General features: G+C 38.5%; 1 protein-coding gene across 4 annotated transcripts in view; it reads left to right on the plus strand.

Moving 5' to 3' along the window:
• inpp5l (inositol polyphosphate-5-phosphatase L) overlaps positions 1 to 15,837 on the plus strand; it is a 220,721-nt gene that overhangs the window by 57,324 nt on the left and 147,560 nt on the right. The window lies entirely within an intron of this gene.

Consider the following 15,837-nt stretch of genomic DNA (forward strand, 5'->3'; position numbering starts at 1 on the left):
TCCATTTCTGGGATTTTATACACACTGAGACCTGTCCATTTCTAGGATTTTATAGAGACTGAGGCATGTCCCTTTCTAGGATTTTAGACAGACTGAGGCATGTCCCTTTCTAGGATTTTATACAGACTGAGGCCTGTCCATTTCATGGATTTTATACAGACTGAGGCCAGTTGATTTCAAGGATTTTTTACAGACTGAGGCTTGTCCATTTCTAGGAGTTTAGACAGACTGAGGCCTGTCCATTTCTAGGCTTTTAGACAGACGGAGACCTGTCCATTTCTATGATTTTTAGACAGATTGAGACCTGTCTATTTCTACGATTTTAGACAGACTGAGACCTGTCCATTTCTAGGATTTTATACAGACTGAGACCTGTCCATTTCTAGGATTTTATACATACTGAGGCATGTCCCTTTCTAGGATTTTATACAGACTGAGGCCTGTCCATTTCTAGGCTTTTAGACAGACGGAGACCTGTCCATTTCTACGATTTTAGACAGATTAAGACCTGTCTATTTCTACGATTTTAGACAGACTGAGACCTGTCTATTTCTACGACTTTAGACAGACTGAGACCTGTCCATTTCTAGAATTTTATACAGATTGAGGCATGTTCCTTTCTAGGATTTTATACAGACTGAGGCCTGTCCATTTCATGGATTTTATACAGACTGAGGCCAGTTGATTTCAAGGATTTTTTACAGACTGAGGCTTGTCCATTTCTAGGATTTTAGACAGACTGAGGCCTGTCCATTTCTAGGCTTTTAGACAGACAGAGACCTGTCCATTTCTATGATTTTTAGACAGATTGAGACCTGTCTATTTCTACGATTTTAGACAGACTGAGACCTGTCCATTTCTAGGATTTTAGACAGACTGAGACCTGTCCATTTCTAGGATTTTATACATACTGAGGCATGTCCCTTTCTAGGATTTTATACAGACTGAGGCCTGTCCATTTCTAGGATTTTAGACAGACGGAGACCTGTCCATTTCTACGATTTTAGACAGATTAAGACCTGTCTATTTCTACGATTTTAGACAGACTGAGACCTGTCTATTTCTACGACTTTAGACAGACTGAGACCTGTCCATTTCTAGAATTTTATACAGACTGAGGCATGTTCCTTTCTAGGATTTTATACAGACTGAGGCCTGTCCATTTCATGGATTTTATACAGACTGAGGCATGTTCCTTTCTAGGATTTTATACAGACTGAGGCCTGTCCATTTCATGGATTTTATACAGACTGAGGCCAGTCAATTTCTAGGATTTTTTACGGACTCAGGCTTGTCCATTTCTAGGATTTTAGACAGACTGAGGCCTGCCCATTTTTAGGCTTTTAGACAGATGGAGACCTGTCCATTTCTATGATTTTAGACAGATTGAGACCTGTCTATTTCTATGATTTTAGACAGACTGAGACCTGTCCATTTCTAGGATTTTATACAGACTGAGACCTGTCCATTTCTAGGATTTTATACAGACTGAGGCCTGTCCATTTCTAGGAGTTTCGACAGACTGAGTTCTCTCCGTTTCTAGGCTTTTAGACAGACGGAGACCTGTCCATTTCTAGGATTTTAGACAGACTTAGACCTGTCCATTTCTACAATTTTATACAGACTGAGACCTGTCCATTTCTAGACTTTTATACAGACTGTGACCTATCCATTTCTAGACTTTTATACAGACTGAGGCCTATCCATTTCTAGGATTTTATACAGACTGAGGTCTGTCCATTTCTGGGATTTTAGACAAACTGAGACCTGTCCATTTGTAGGATTTTATACAGACTGAGACCTGTCCATTTCTAGGATTTTATACAGAATGAGGTCTGTCCATTTCTGGGATTTTAGACAGACTGAGACCTGTCCATTTGTAGGATTTTTTACAGACTGAGCCCTGTCAATTTAGAATTTTATACAGACTGAGGCATGTCCATTTCTAGCATTTTATACAGACTGGGGCCTGCCCATTTCATGGATTTTATACAGACTGAGGCCTGTAGATTTCTATGATTTTTTACAGACTGAGGCCTGTCCATTTCTAGGATTTTAGACAGACGAAGACCTATCCATTTCTAAGATTTTAGACAGATTGAGACCTGTCCATTTCTATGATTTTAGACAGACTGAGACCTGTCCATTTCTATGATTTTATACAGACTGAGACCTATCCATTTCTAGGATTTTATACAGACTGAGGCCTGTCCATTTCTAGGGGATTAGACAGACTGAGGCCTCTCGGTTTCTAGGCTTTTAGACAGACAGAGACCTGTCCATTTCTAGGATTTTAGATAGACTGAGGCCTGTCCATTTCTACGATTTTAGACAGACTGAGACCTGTCCATTTGTAGGATTTCTTTTACAGACAGAGGCCTGTCCATTTCAAGGATTTTTTACAGACTGAGGCCTGTCCATTTCTAGGATTTTATACAGAGTGAGGCCTGTCCATTTCTAGGATTTTACACAGACTGAGCCCTGTCCATTTCTGGGATTTTATACAGACTGAGGCTTGTCCATTTCTAGGATTTTAGACAGACTGAGGCCTGTCCATTCCTAGGCTTTTAGACAGATGGAGACTGGTCCATTTCTACGATTTTAGACAGACCGAGTCCTGTCCATTTCTACGCTTTTAGACAGACTGAGACCTGTCCATTTATCGGATTTTATACAGACTGAAACCTATCCATTTCTTGGATTTTATACATACTGAGGCCTGTCCATTTCTAGGATTTTAGACAGACTGAGGTCTGTCCATTTCTGGTATTTTATACAGACTGAGACCTGCCCATTTCTAGAATTTTATACAGTCTGAGACCTGTCCATTTCTGGGATTTTATACAGACTGAGGCCTGTCCATTTCTAGGATTTTAGACAGACTGAGGCCTGTCGGAGACCTGTCCATTTCTGCGATTTTAGACAGACCGAGACCTGTCCATTTCTAGGATTTTAGACAGACTGAGACCTGTCCATTTCTCGGATTTTATACAGACTGAAACCTATCCATTTCTCGGATTTTATACATACTGAGGCCTGTCCATTTATAGGATTTTAGACAGACTGAGGCCTGTCCTTTTCTACAATTTTATACAGATTGAGGCCTGTCCATTTCTAGGATTTTACACAGACTGAGGCCTGTCCATTTCTAGGATTTTATACAGACTGAGGTTTGTCCATTTCTGGTATTTTATACAGACTGAGACCTGCCCATTTCTAGAATTGTATACAGTCTGAGACCTGTCCATTTCTGGGATTTTATACAGACTAAGGCCTGTCCATTTCTAGGATTTTAAACAGACTGAGGCCTGTCCATTTCTAGGCTTTTAGACAGACGGAGACCTGTCCATTTCTACGATTTTAGACAGACCGAGACCTGCCCATTTCTACGATTTTAGACAGACCGAGACCTGTCCATTTCTTTTTTTTTTTATTTATTAGAAGACAAAGACAACATGACAACATAAAACAAAACAGGCATTAACGAGCACTGGCAACAACGGTAATATAAAGAAATAAATGCATGAGGATAATAACCATATAACATAAAACAATACAGACATGATACACAAGGAGGTATGTATACATATGCATACATACATACCCACCCACACACACACACACACACACACACACACACATATATATATATATATATATATATACACATATGTACATGTATACATATACACATACACATACATACATACATACTTACATGCACACACGTCTACAAAACACATATCTGTGTATATTAATAGCAATAATCATAACAACATCAATCCATACCACAGCAACAACAACAATGATTAAACAACCTTTCAAAATAGTGTGACATTGATTATTGCGTTGTATCTGACGCATTCTTTTTTTTTTTTTTTGTCTGTGTGTGGGTCTCATCTTGTATGGTGCGTTAAAAACATTGTGGAATGTAGTGCATCAAAAACACACAGACATAAATGTAGGGTTAGAATGGACAGGATCCTTGAATGTGCAGTGTTTTATTTTTAATTATCTTTAATGTATATATATTAAATATATATATTAATTCAACCTGTCCTTGTGTTGTTGTCACTATTAGTATTTCATGCAGCCGTTAATCATATAAGTAATCGTAAAATCTCATACATACATATACACATACACACACATATCATGTCATATATCATATGAAAACAATTATTATAATAATATCAATAATTATTATATTACCATCAATAATGAATACATAAATAGCCTATTTTTTTTATTATATATATATATATATATATATATATATATATATATATATATATATATATATATATATATATATATACATACATACACACACATACACATACACCCAAACATATGCAGTGCATATGTCGCATGAATGTATGTGTCTGTGCAGTTCTCTGTGCAGTGCATTCAAATTTCTGATGTGAGTCCCATTTTTGATAACCTTTCCACCGTGTAATGTGTTCTATGCAGTGTTTTGTATTGTATCAATTGTAAATTTGCATTATTAGTCATAAAATAAATATTTTTACAGATTTGATTCCAAAAGTTGGCATCGGGAGAAATTGACAAGTCATTTTCCCATTTGGATGTCGGCAGAGATATTTCTTGAAGAGGTTTTAAAATAATTTTGTATATTTTGGAGAGTAATTTCTTGGATGAAGATAGATTAATTAATTGTGATATTACAGGTGATAGTTGTAGATTTGATGATCTGAAATGTAATTCACGTCGGCAGTAATGACACCCGGTTACGCCAATCGGAGGTCACTAAAATTAACATTGAATCGGTGTGTAACTTTGCAAAAACAATGTCGGACCGGGAGTGACATGTTTAGCCGCATGTTCTCCTTGAATTGCTGGCTGTCTGAGTGGTGTCCAAAAAATGAGGTGGGCTTCATAGATAATTGGCAAAGCTTCTGGGGAAAACCTGGTCTTGTTAGGAGAGACGGCATCCATCCCACTTTGGATGGAGCAGCTCTCATTTCTAGAAATCTGGCCAATTTTCTTAAATCCTCCAAACCGTGACTATCCAGGGTTGGGACCAGGAAGCAGAGTTGTAGTCTTACACACCTCTCTGCAGCTTCTCTCCCCCTGCCATCCCCTCATTACCCCATCCCCGTAGAGACGGTGCCTGCTCCCAGACCACCAATAACCAGCAAAAATCTATTTAAGAATAAAAATTCAAAAAGAAAAAATAATATAGCACCTTCAACTGCACCACAGACTAAAACAGTTAAATGTGGTCTATTAAACATTAGGTCTCTCTCTTCTAAGTCCCTGTTAGTAAATGATATAATAATTGATCAACATATTGATTTATTCTGCCTTACAGAAACCTGGTTACAGCAGGATGAATATGTTAGTTTAAATGAGTCAACACCCCCGAGTCACACTAACTGCCAGAATGCTCGTAGCACGGGCCGAGGCAGAGGATTAGCAGCAATCTTCCACTCCAGCTTATTAATTAATCAAAAACCCAGACAGAGTTTTAATTCATTTGAAAGATTGTCTCTTAGTCTTGTCCATCCAAATTGGAAGTCCCAAAAAACAGTTTTATTTGTTGTTATCTATCGTCCTCCTGGTCATTACTGTGAGTTTCTCTGTGAATTTTCAGACCTTTTGTCTGACTTAGTGCTTAGCTCAGATAAGATAATTATAGTGGGTGATTTTAACATCCACACAGATGCTGAGAATGACAGCCTCAACACTGCATTTAATCTATTGTTAGACTCAATTGGCTTTGCTCAAAATGTAAATGAGTCCACCCACCACTTTAATCATATCTTAGATCTTGTTCTGACTTATGGTATGGAAATTGAAGACTTAACAATATTCCCTGAAAACTCCCTTCTGTCTGATCATTTCTTAATAACATTTACATTTACCCTGATGGACTACCCAGCAGTGGGGAATAAGTTTCATTACACTAGAAGTCTTTCAGAAAGCGCTGTAACTAGGTTTAAGGATATGATTCCTTCTTTATGTTCTCTAATGCCATATACCAACACAGTGCAGAGTAGCTACCTAAACTCTGTAAGTGAGATAGAGTATCTCGTCAATAGTTTTACATCCTCATTGAAGACAACTTTGGATGCTGTAGCTCCTCTGAAAAAGAGAGCTTTAAATCAGAAGTGCCTGACTCCGTGGTATAACTCACAAACTCGCAGCTTAAAGCAGATAACCCGTAAGTTGGAGAGGAAATGGCGTCTCACTAATTTAGAAGATCTTCACTTAGCCTGGAAAAAGAGTCTGTTGCTCTATAAAAAAGCCCTCCGTAAAGCTAGGACATCTTACTACTCATCACTAATTGAAGAAAATAAGAACAACCCCAGGTTTCTTTTCAGCACTGTAGCCAGGCTGACAAAGAGTCAGAGCTCTATTGAGCCGAGTATTCCTTTAACTTTAACTAGTAATGACTTCATGACTTTCTTTGCTAATAAAATTTTAACTATTAGAGAAAAAATTACTCATAACCATCCCAAAGACGTATCGTTATCTTTGGCTGCTTTCAGTGATGCCGGTATTTGGTTAGACTCTTTCTCTCAGATTGTTCTGTCTGAGTTATTTTCATTAGTTACTTCATCCAAACCATCAACATGTCTATTAGACCCCATTCCTACCAGGCTGCTCAAGGAAGCCCTACCATTATTTAATGCTTCGATCTTAAATATGATCAATCTATCTTTATTAGTTGGCTATGTACCACAGGCTTTTAAGGTGGCAGTAATTAAACCATTACTTAAAAAGCCATCATTTGACCCAGCTATCTTAGCTAATTATAGGCCAATCTCCAACCTTCCTTTTCTCTCAAAAATTCTTGAAAGGGTAGTTGTAAAACAGCTAACTGATCATCTGCAGAGGAATGGTCTATTTGAAGAGTTTCAGTCAGGTTTTAGAATTCATCATAGTACAGAAACAGCATTAGTGAAGGTTACAAATGATCTTCTTATGGCCTCAGACAGTGGACTCATCTCTGTGCTTGTTCTGTTAGACCTCAGTGCTGCTTTTGATACTGTTGACCATAAAATTTTATTACAGAGATTAGAGCATGCCATAGGTATTAAAGGCACTGCGCTGCGGTGGTTTGAATCATATTTATCTAATAGATTACAATTTGTTCATGTAAATGGGGAATCTTCTTGACAGGCTAAGGTTAATTATGGAGTTCTACAAGGTTCTGTGCTAGGACCAATTTTATTCACTTTATACATGCTTCCCTTAGGCAGTATTATTAGAAGGCATTGCTTAAATTTTCATTGTTATGCAGATGATACCCAGCTTTATCTATCCATGAAGCCAGAGGACACACACCAATTAGCTAAACTGCAGGATTGTCTTACAGACATAAAGACATGGATGACCTCTAATTTCCTGCTTTTAAACTCAGATAAAACTGAAGTTATTGTACTTGGCCCCACAAATCTTAGAAACATGGTGTCTAACCAGACCTCTAGTAATACTGTGAGAAATCTTGGAGTCATTTTTGATCAGGATATGTCATTCAAAGCGCATATTAAACAAATATGTAGGACTGCTTTTTTGCATTTGTGCAATATCTCTAAAATTAGAAAGGTCTTGTCTCAGAGTGATGCTGAAAAACTAATTCATGCATTTATTTCCTCTAGGCTGGACTATTGTAATTCATTATTATCAGGTTGTCCTAAAAGTTCCCTGAAAAGCCTTCAGTTAATTCAAAATGCTGCAGCTAGAGTACTAACGGGGACTAGAAGGAGAGAGCATATCTCACCCATATTGGCCTCTCTTCATTGGCTTCCTGTTAATTCTAGAATAGAATTTAAAATTATTCTTCTTACTTATAAGGTTTTGAATAATCAGGTCCCATCTTATCTTAGGGACCTCATAGTACCATATCACCCCAATAGAGCGCTTCGCTCTCAGACTGCAGGCTTACTTGTAGTTCCTAGGGTTTGTAAGAGTAGAATGGGAGGCAGAGCCTTCAGCTTTCATGCTCCTCTCCTGTGGAACCAGCTCCCAATTCAGATCAGGGAGACAGACACCCTCTCTACTTTTAAGATTAGGCTTAAAACTTTCCTTTTTGCTAAAGCTTATAGTTAGGGCTGGATCAGGTGACCCTGAACCATCCCTTAGTTATGCTGCTATAGACTTAGACTGCTGGGGGGTTCCCATGAGGCACTGAGTGTTTCTTTCTCTTTTTGCTCTGTATGCACCACTCTGCATTTAATCATTAGTGATTGATCTCTGCTCCCCTCCACAACATGTCTTTTTCCTGGTTCTCTCCCTCAGCCCCAACCAGTCCCAGCAGAAGACTGCCCCTCCCTGAGCCTGGTTCTGCTGGAGGTTTCTTCCTGTTAAAAGGGAGTTTTTCCTTCCCACTGTCGCCAAGTGCTTGCTCACAGGGGGTCGTTTTGACCGTTGTGGTTTTTACGTAATTATTGTATGGCCTTGCCTTACAATATAAAGTGCCTTGGGGCAACTGTTTGTTGTGATTTGGCGCTATATAAATAAAATTGATTGATTGATTGATAGTGAGTAAAAAATTCCAGTTAACCCTGTCAAATGCCTTTTCAGCATCTAGGCTAACTATGAGTGTGTATTTTTGTTGTACTGATGAGTAATGCATTAGGTTGTATAATCTGCGGGTATTGCTGGATGATTGTCTTCCTTTGATAAAGCCTTTTTGGTCAGGGTGAATAATATATGGTATGACTTTTTCAATTCTGAGGGCTAGAGCTTTACTGATGATTTTGAGATCTACATTGATAAGTGAAATTGGGCGATAATTTGATGCCAGGGTGGGGTCTTTATTGGGTTTGGGGAGAAGTGATATAAGAGCTGTGTTCATGTGTGTTGGGAATTTGAGATATTGTTTTATTTCGTCTATTGTTCTCATAAATAATGGAGATAAGATTGCCCAAAAGTGTTTGTAGAACTCAGCAGGGAAGCCATCAGGTCCTGGTGCTTTATTGCTGGGCATTAAGTTAAGAGCGGAGTAAAGTTCTTTTTCTGAAATTGATAATTCTAACGCATTTGTTTGTTCTATGTTAAGCTTTGGTAAACGAATGTTGTTGAGAAATTGATTTATGTCTTCTTGACTTGGGTTCAAATCAGAGGAGTACAAGTTAAGTGTAATAGTCTTGGAATATTTTATTTATTTCTTGTGGAGCACTGGTTGGCTCCCCTGCTGAGCCCATGATGGAATTTATTGTTGTTTTTTCTTTATTTCTTTTTATTGGTTTGCTAGGTATTTGCCGGATTTATTGCTATGGTGGAATGATTCTTGTCTCAGTCTATGAATAAGGAATAGATTTTGTTTGTTAATTATTTCATTTAGCAAAAGTTTATTTTTTCTGAGTTCTCGGTGTATAATTTCAGTTGGTTTTGTTGCATTAATTGTCTATAATTCTTTAATTTTCATTTCTAGCTGTGTTTGTTTTTCCTTTTCTACTTTCTTTTTATAGGCAGAGAATGATATTATTTTACCTCACAGAACAGCTTTCCAAGTTTCCCAGAGTATTGTTGGTGAAGACTTTGGGGAGTCATTTATTTCAAGGAAGGATGTCCACTCTATCTTAAAGTAACTGTCGAACTCTGAGTCCTGTAAAAGAGATGTGTTAAAACGCCATCTGCTAGAGCATTTCTGAAAAGCAGGCAAGTTCCAAGTGAATGTTACAGGGGAGTGGTCACTGATGGTGATTGGATATATTTGAGATTCGGAAATATTGGGTATGATTGAGTTGGTTGTTAAAAATCAATCAATACAAGAGTAAGATTGGTGAACTGATGAAAAAAATGTATATTCACGGGCATTTGGGTGTTGAAGCCTCCAACCATCACCAAGACCAAAATCACTCATGAACTGCTGTATGGTTATAGTAGAATGCCAAGGTTTATTTGAGGTTTTTGATCTGTCTATTGATGGGTTAATGACTGTATTGAAGTCACCTCCTACAATTACTGGGCAGTGAGAATAATTAGAAATAGATGAAAATAGATTATGAAAGAAGGAAGGATCATCGGAATTCGGACCATAAATGTTGACAATTGTGATTGGGTTATTGTTAATGGAAATGTTGATGATAATAAAACGCCCTTCTGGATCTGTAATTGTTGTGTTAAGACTAAAATGAATTTTTTTATTTAGTAGGATACATACTCCTCTTTGTTTTGAATTATATGGAGAAGAAAAGGAATTGGTAAATTGTGGGTTTTTTAAACTGTTGATTTGAATGGGTGAGGTGTGTTTCTTGTAAGAGACAGATGTCTGCATGAATGCTGTGTAAATAATTTAGAACTTTAATTTTCTTTGCTGGAGAGCCAACTCCCCGAATGTTCCATGTTACAAATTTAAGATGCATAATTTGTTATTTTTATGGTAATCTGGAATGCTATGTGTGTGTGAATAGGTCTGCAAGCGTGTGTGTAAGAGTGAGACTGTGATGTATGTGCACGTGTGGTTTGGAGCGCAATAAATGTTGAGAAGGGGAGAAAAGGGAGAAAAAAAATGGAGACATCCACAGACATACAACAACAAAAACAATAACATGAACAAATAAAACAAGAGAAACGACATAAGCGAGCAATGAGATACGTGCATGGTATATACAGTGTGATAAGCGCGGTGCAAATAGATTTAGCTTCTGGGTAGAAAGAGTATGAAAGAAAACACAGGTGGTAATGTAATGTTAGTAAAGCCAGGGTGTAATGTTTTTGTCTCTAAACAGTTGTCCGTCAATGTACAATTTGTCAACTGTGATGACTGCTTTTTTACCTTGCTTCATCATGTCCTTGCGTATGGGAAATAACTGCTTGCGTCAGCGAATGATCTCTTGCGGGTATTGGTCATTAAGTCCGTAATGGGTCCCTTTCAGCTGTCTGCCTTGCCTTTGGACTAATTATTTTTGTTTGAAATGTTCAAACTTCACTATAATGGGCCGGAGATGGAGTTGGGGAGCTTGCGTCCTAAACGGTGCACACGGTGGAAAGTGATGTTGACAGTATCTAGTGGGAGTTTGAGTTCTTTAATCATGAAGTCTTTTACCAGTTTTTCGGGGTCGTCCATGTGTGGGTCCTGAATGCCCATGAAAATCAAGTTGTCCCTCATGCTTGTAGATCCAGGACAGTTTCATTCATAGTTTTATTTTCGGTCGTGAGAGTCGCGAGCTGGGTTGAAACAGTGGAGAGTTGGTTTATGAGCAAGGAGACAGTGTTTTGTAGTGATGCATTTTCCTTAGTGAGAGATTCGATTTGATGTTGACTGTATTCTAAACTGCGGCGAAGTTCTTGGAACTCTTTATGCAGGAGTTCAATCAGCGCGACTCTTGAGTCCAGAGAAGATAATCGCTCCTTTATAGATAGTAAAAGGTTCGTCATTTCTGGGCTGTCCGATGGTTTAGCAGGAGAACACTGAGGTGAAAGATCAGATGATGATGAAGCGGATTCTACCGTGCGTGGTTTTTTTAGCCTTTTGAGTACGTCCCATGACGCAGAGTTTGTTGAAATATACGTCAATGTAATCCTCCAGGTGCTCTAGTCCTGTATTGTAATCCAGATTGTGTAAAATGGCACAGAATCGGATGAAAAGAGAATAAGAACTTGATGGGAGAAAAAAAGTTTGTTGCTGTTTAGCTAGCAGCAGCGCGCCGCTTGTTGTTTAGCTAGCAGCAGTGTTGTTTCATTTCAGCGCCGAAACACCTCATTTCTGCTTCAAACTGCACTCCAGTAATCATCTATCTCAGCAACAGATATCTGAAGCCTCCAGACCTGTCCATTTCTACGATTTTAGACAGACTGAGACCTGTCCATTTCTAGGATTTTATACAGACTGAAACCTATCCATTTCTTGGATTTTATACAGACTGAGGCCTGTCCATTTCTAAGATTTTAGACAGACTGAGACCTGTCCATTTCTAGGATTTTATATGGACTGAGACCCAGTGTTGGGGAAAGTAACTTTGGAAATTTACTTCATTAGTTAATCTATACAGTTATATTTTACAGTTACTTCTTACATTTACTTCATTAGTAGCTGCGGACACCTTGTCGGCAGCTGCTGAATGTAATTAATAAAGTTACTCATAATCTAATTTAGTTATTTTTAAGATTTAGTACTCAGAAAAGTAACTATTAGTTACTTTGCTGATTAGTTACTTTTCTGATTGCTCAATCTTACGAGTAACCAAGTTAGATTACTCGTTACCTTATTAGTTACATTACTTATTAGTTGCAAGTTTTCTGCAGATTCTAATAAAGTAATTGCATAAAGCTGCTAATGAAGTAACTGCATAAAGCACCTGTATAAAGCAACTAAAAAAGTAACTAAAAAAGTAACTTGTCAAAGTTACTTTCCACAACACTGCTGAGACCTGCCCATTTCTAAGATTTTAGGCAGACTGAGGCCTGTCCATTTCTAGGATTTTATACAGACTGACACCTGTCCATTTGTCGGATTTTTTTTTACAGACTGAGGCCTGTACATTTCTAGGATTTTTTACAGACTGAGGCCTGTCCATTTGTAGGATTTTATATAGACTGAGACCTGTCCATTTCTAAGATTTTAGATCGACTGAGACCTGTTCATTTCTAGGATTTTATACTGACTGAGACCTGTCCATTTCCAGGATTTTAGACAGACTGAGGCCTGTCCATTTCTAGGATTTTATACAGACTGAGGCCTGTCCATTTCTAGGATTTTATACAGACTGAGGCCTGTCCATTTCTAGGATTTTACACAGACTGGGCCCTATCATTTCTAGGATTTTAGACAGACTGAGAACTGTCCTTTTCTGGGATTTTAGACAGACTGAGACCTGTCCATTTGTAGGATTTTATACAGACTGAGACCTGCCCATTTCTAGTGTTTTTTTTACAGACTGAAGCCTGTCCATTTCTAGGATTTTACACAGACTAAGGCCTGTTTATTTCTAGGATTTTATACAGACTGAGGTCTGTCCATTTCTGGGATTTTAGACAGATTGAGACCTGTCCATTTGTAGGATTTTATACAGACTGAGACCTGTCCATTTCTAGGATTTTATGCAGACTGGGGTCTGTCCATTTCTGGGATTTTAGACAGACTGAGACCTGTCCATTTCTAGGATTTTATACAGTCTGAGGCCTGTCCATTTTTAGGATTTTACACAGACTGAGGCCTATCCATTTCTAGGATTTTATTCAGACTGAGGTCTGTCCATTTCTGGGATTTTAGACAGACTGAGACCTGTCCATTTGTAGGATTTTACATAGACTGAGGTCTGTCCATTTCTGGCATTTTAGACAGACTGAGACCTGTCTGTTTCTAGGATTTTTTACAGACTGAGGCCTGTCGATTTCTAGGATTTTTTGACAGACTGAAGCCTGTCCATTTCTGGGATTTTATACAGACTGAGGCCTGTCCATTTCTAGGATTTTACACAGACTGAGGCCTGTTTATTTCTAGGATTTTATACAGACTGAGGCCTGTCCATTTCTTGGATTTTATACAGTCTGAGGCCTGTCCATTGTTAGGATTTTACACAGACTGAGGCCTATCCATTTCTAGGATTTTATTCAGACTGAGGTCTGTCCATTTCTGGGATTTTAGACAGACTGAGACCTGTCCATTTGTAGGATTTTATACAGACTGAGACCTGCCCATTTCTAGTGTAGTGTTTTACATAGACTGAGGCCTGTCCATTTCTAGGATTTTACACAGACTGAGGCCTGTTTATTTCTAGGATTTTATACAGACTGAGGTCTGTGCATTTCTGGGATTTTAGACAGATTGAGACCTGTCCATTTGTAGGATTTTATACAGACTGAGACCTGTCCATTTCTAGGATTTTATGCAGACTGAGGTCTGGCCATTTCTGGGATTTTTGACAAACTGAGGTCTGTCCATTTCTGGGATTTTAGACAGACTGAGACCTGTCCATTTCTTGGATTTTATACAGTCTGAGGCCTGTCCATTGTTAGGATTTTACACAGACTGAGGCCTATCCATTTCTAGGATTTTATTCAGACTGAGGTCTGTCCATTTCTGGGATTTTAGACAGACTGAGACCTGTCCATTTGTAGGATTTTATACAGACTGAGACCTGCCCATTTCTAATGTTTTACATAGACTGAGGCCTGTCCATTTCTAGAATTTTAGACAGACTGAGACCTGTCTGTTTCTAGGATTTTTACAGACTGAGGCCTGTCCATTTCTAGGATTTTTTTTTACAGACTGAAGCCTGTCCATTTCTGGGATTTTATACAGACTGAGGCCTGTCCATTTCTAGGATTTTACACAGACTGAGGCCTGTTTATTTCTAGGATTTTATACAGACTGAGGTCTGTCCATTTCTGGGATTTTAGACAGATTGAGACCTGTCCATTTGTAGGATTTTATGCAGACTGAGGTCTGTCCATTTCTGGGATTTTCGACAGACTGAGGTCTGTCCATTTCTGGGATTTTAGACAGACTGAGACCTGTCCATTTCTTGGATTTTATACAGTCTGAGGCCTGTCCATTTCTAGGATTTTACACAGACTGAGGCCTGTTTATTTCTAGGATTTTATACAGACTGAGGTCTGTGCATTTCTGGGATTTTAGACAGATTGAGACCTGTCCATTTGTAGGATTTTATACAGACTGAGACCTATCCATTTCTAGGATTTTATGCAGACTGAGGTCTGGCCATTTCTGGGATTTTTGACAAACTGAGGTCTGTCCATTCCTGGGATTTTAGACAGACTGAGACCTGTCCATTTCTTGGATTTTATACAGTCTGAGGCCTATCCATTGTTAGGATTTTACACAGACTGAGGCCTATCCATTTCTAGGATTTTATTCAGACTGAGGTCTGTCCATTTCTGGGATTTTAGACAGACTGAGACCTGTCCATTTGTAGGATTTTATACAGACTGAGACCTGCCCATTTCTAGTGTTTTACATAGACTGAGGCCTGTCCATTTTTAGAATTTTAGACAGACTGAGACCTGTCTGTTTCTAGGATTTTTACAGACTGAGGCCTGTCCATTTCTAGGATTTTTTTTACAGACTGAAGCCTGTCCATTTCTAGGATTTTATACAGACTGAGGTCTGTCCATTTCTGGGATTTTCGACAGATTGAGACCTGTCCATTTGTAGGATTTTATGCAGACTGAGGTCTGTCCATTTCTGGGATTTTCGACAGACTGAGGTCTGTCCATTTCTGGGATTTTAGACAGACTGAGACCTGTCCATTTCTAGGATTTTATACAGTCTGAGGCCTGTCCATTTTTAGGATTTTACACAGACTGAGGCCTATCCATTTCTAGGATTTTATTCAGACTGAGGTCTGTCCATTTCTGTGATTTTAGACAGATTGAGACCTGTCCATTTGTAGGATTTTATACAGACTGAGACCTGCCCATTTCTAGTGTTTTACATAGACTGAGGCCTGTCTGTTTCTAGGATTTTAGGCAGACTGAGGCCTGTCCGTTTCTAGGATTTTATACTGACTGAGACCTGTCCCTTTCTAGGATTTTATACAGACTGAGGTCTGTCCATTTCTGGCATTTTAGACAGACTGAGACCTGTCCATTTCTGGGATTTTATACCGACTGAGGCCTGTCCATTTCTAGGATTTTATACAGACTGAGGCCTGTCGATTTCTAGGATTTTATACAGACTGATGCATGTCAGATAGATCACACACTCCAGTAATGCGGCTTCTATGCTTTGTTTGCTGAAGCGATATGTTTAGTGACTGTTGTTATAAACATGTTAATACATATTGACCATATCCCAGAATATTTGAAACAGAAATGAATTAAACTAAAGTGTGGATGGAACTCACACCAACACAATGGACTGTACAAACAAACAAACAAACAAACAAACAATCAAAA

This window comes from Thalassophryne amazonica, chromosome 5 (genome assembly GCF_902500255.1).
Source record: "Thalassophryne amazonica chromosome 5, fThaAma1.1, whole genome shotgun sequence".
NCBI lineage: Eukaryota > Metazoa > Chordata > Actinopteri > Batrachoidiformes > Batrachoididae > Thalassophryne > Thalassophryne amazonica.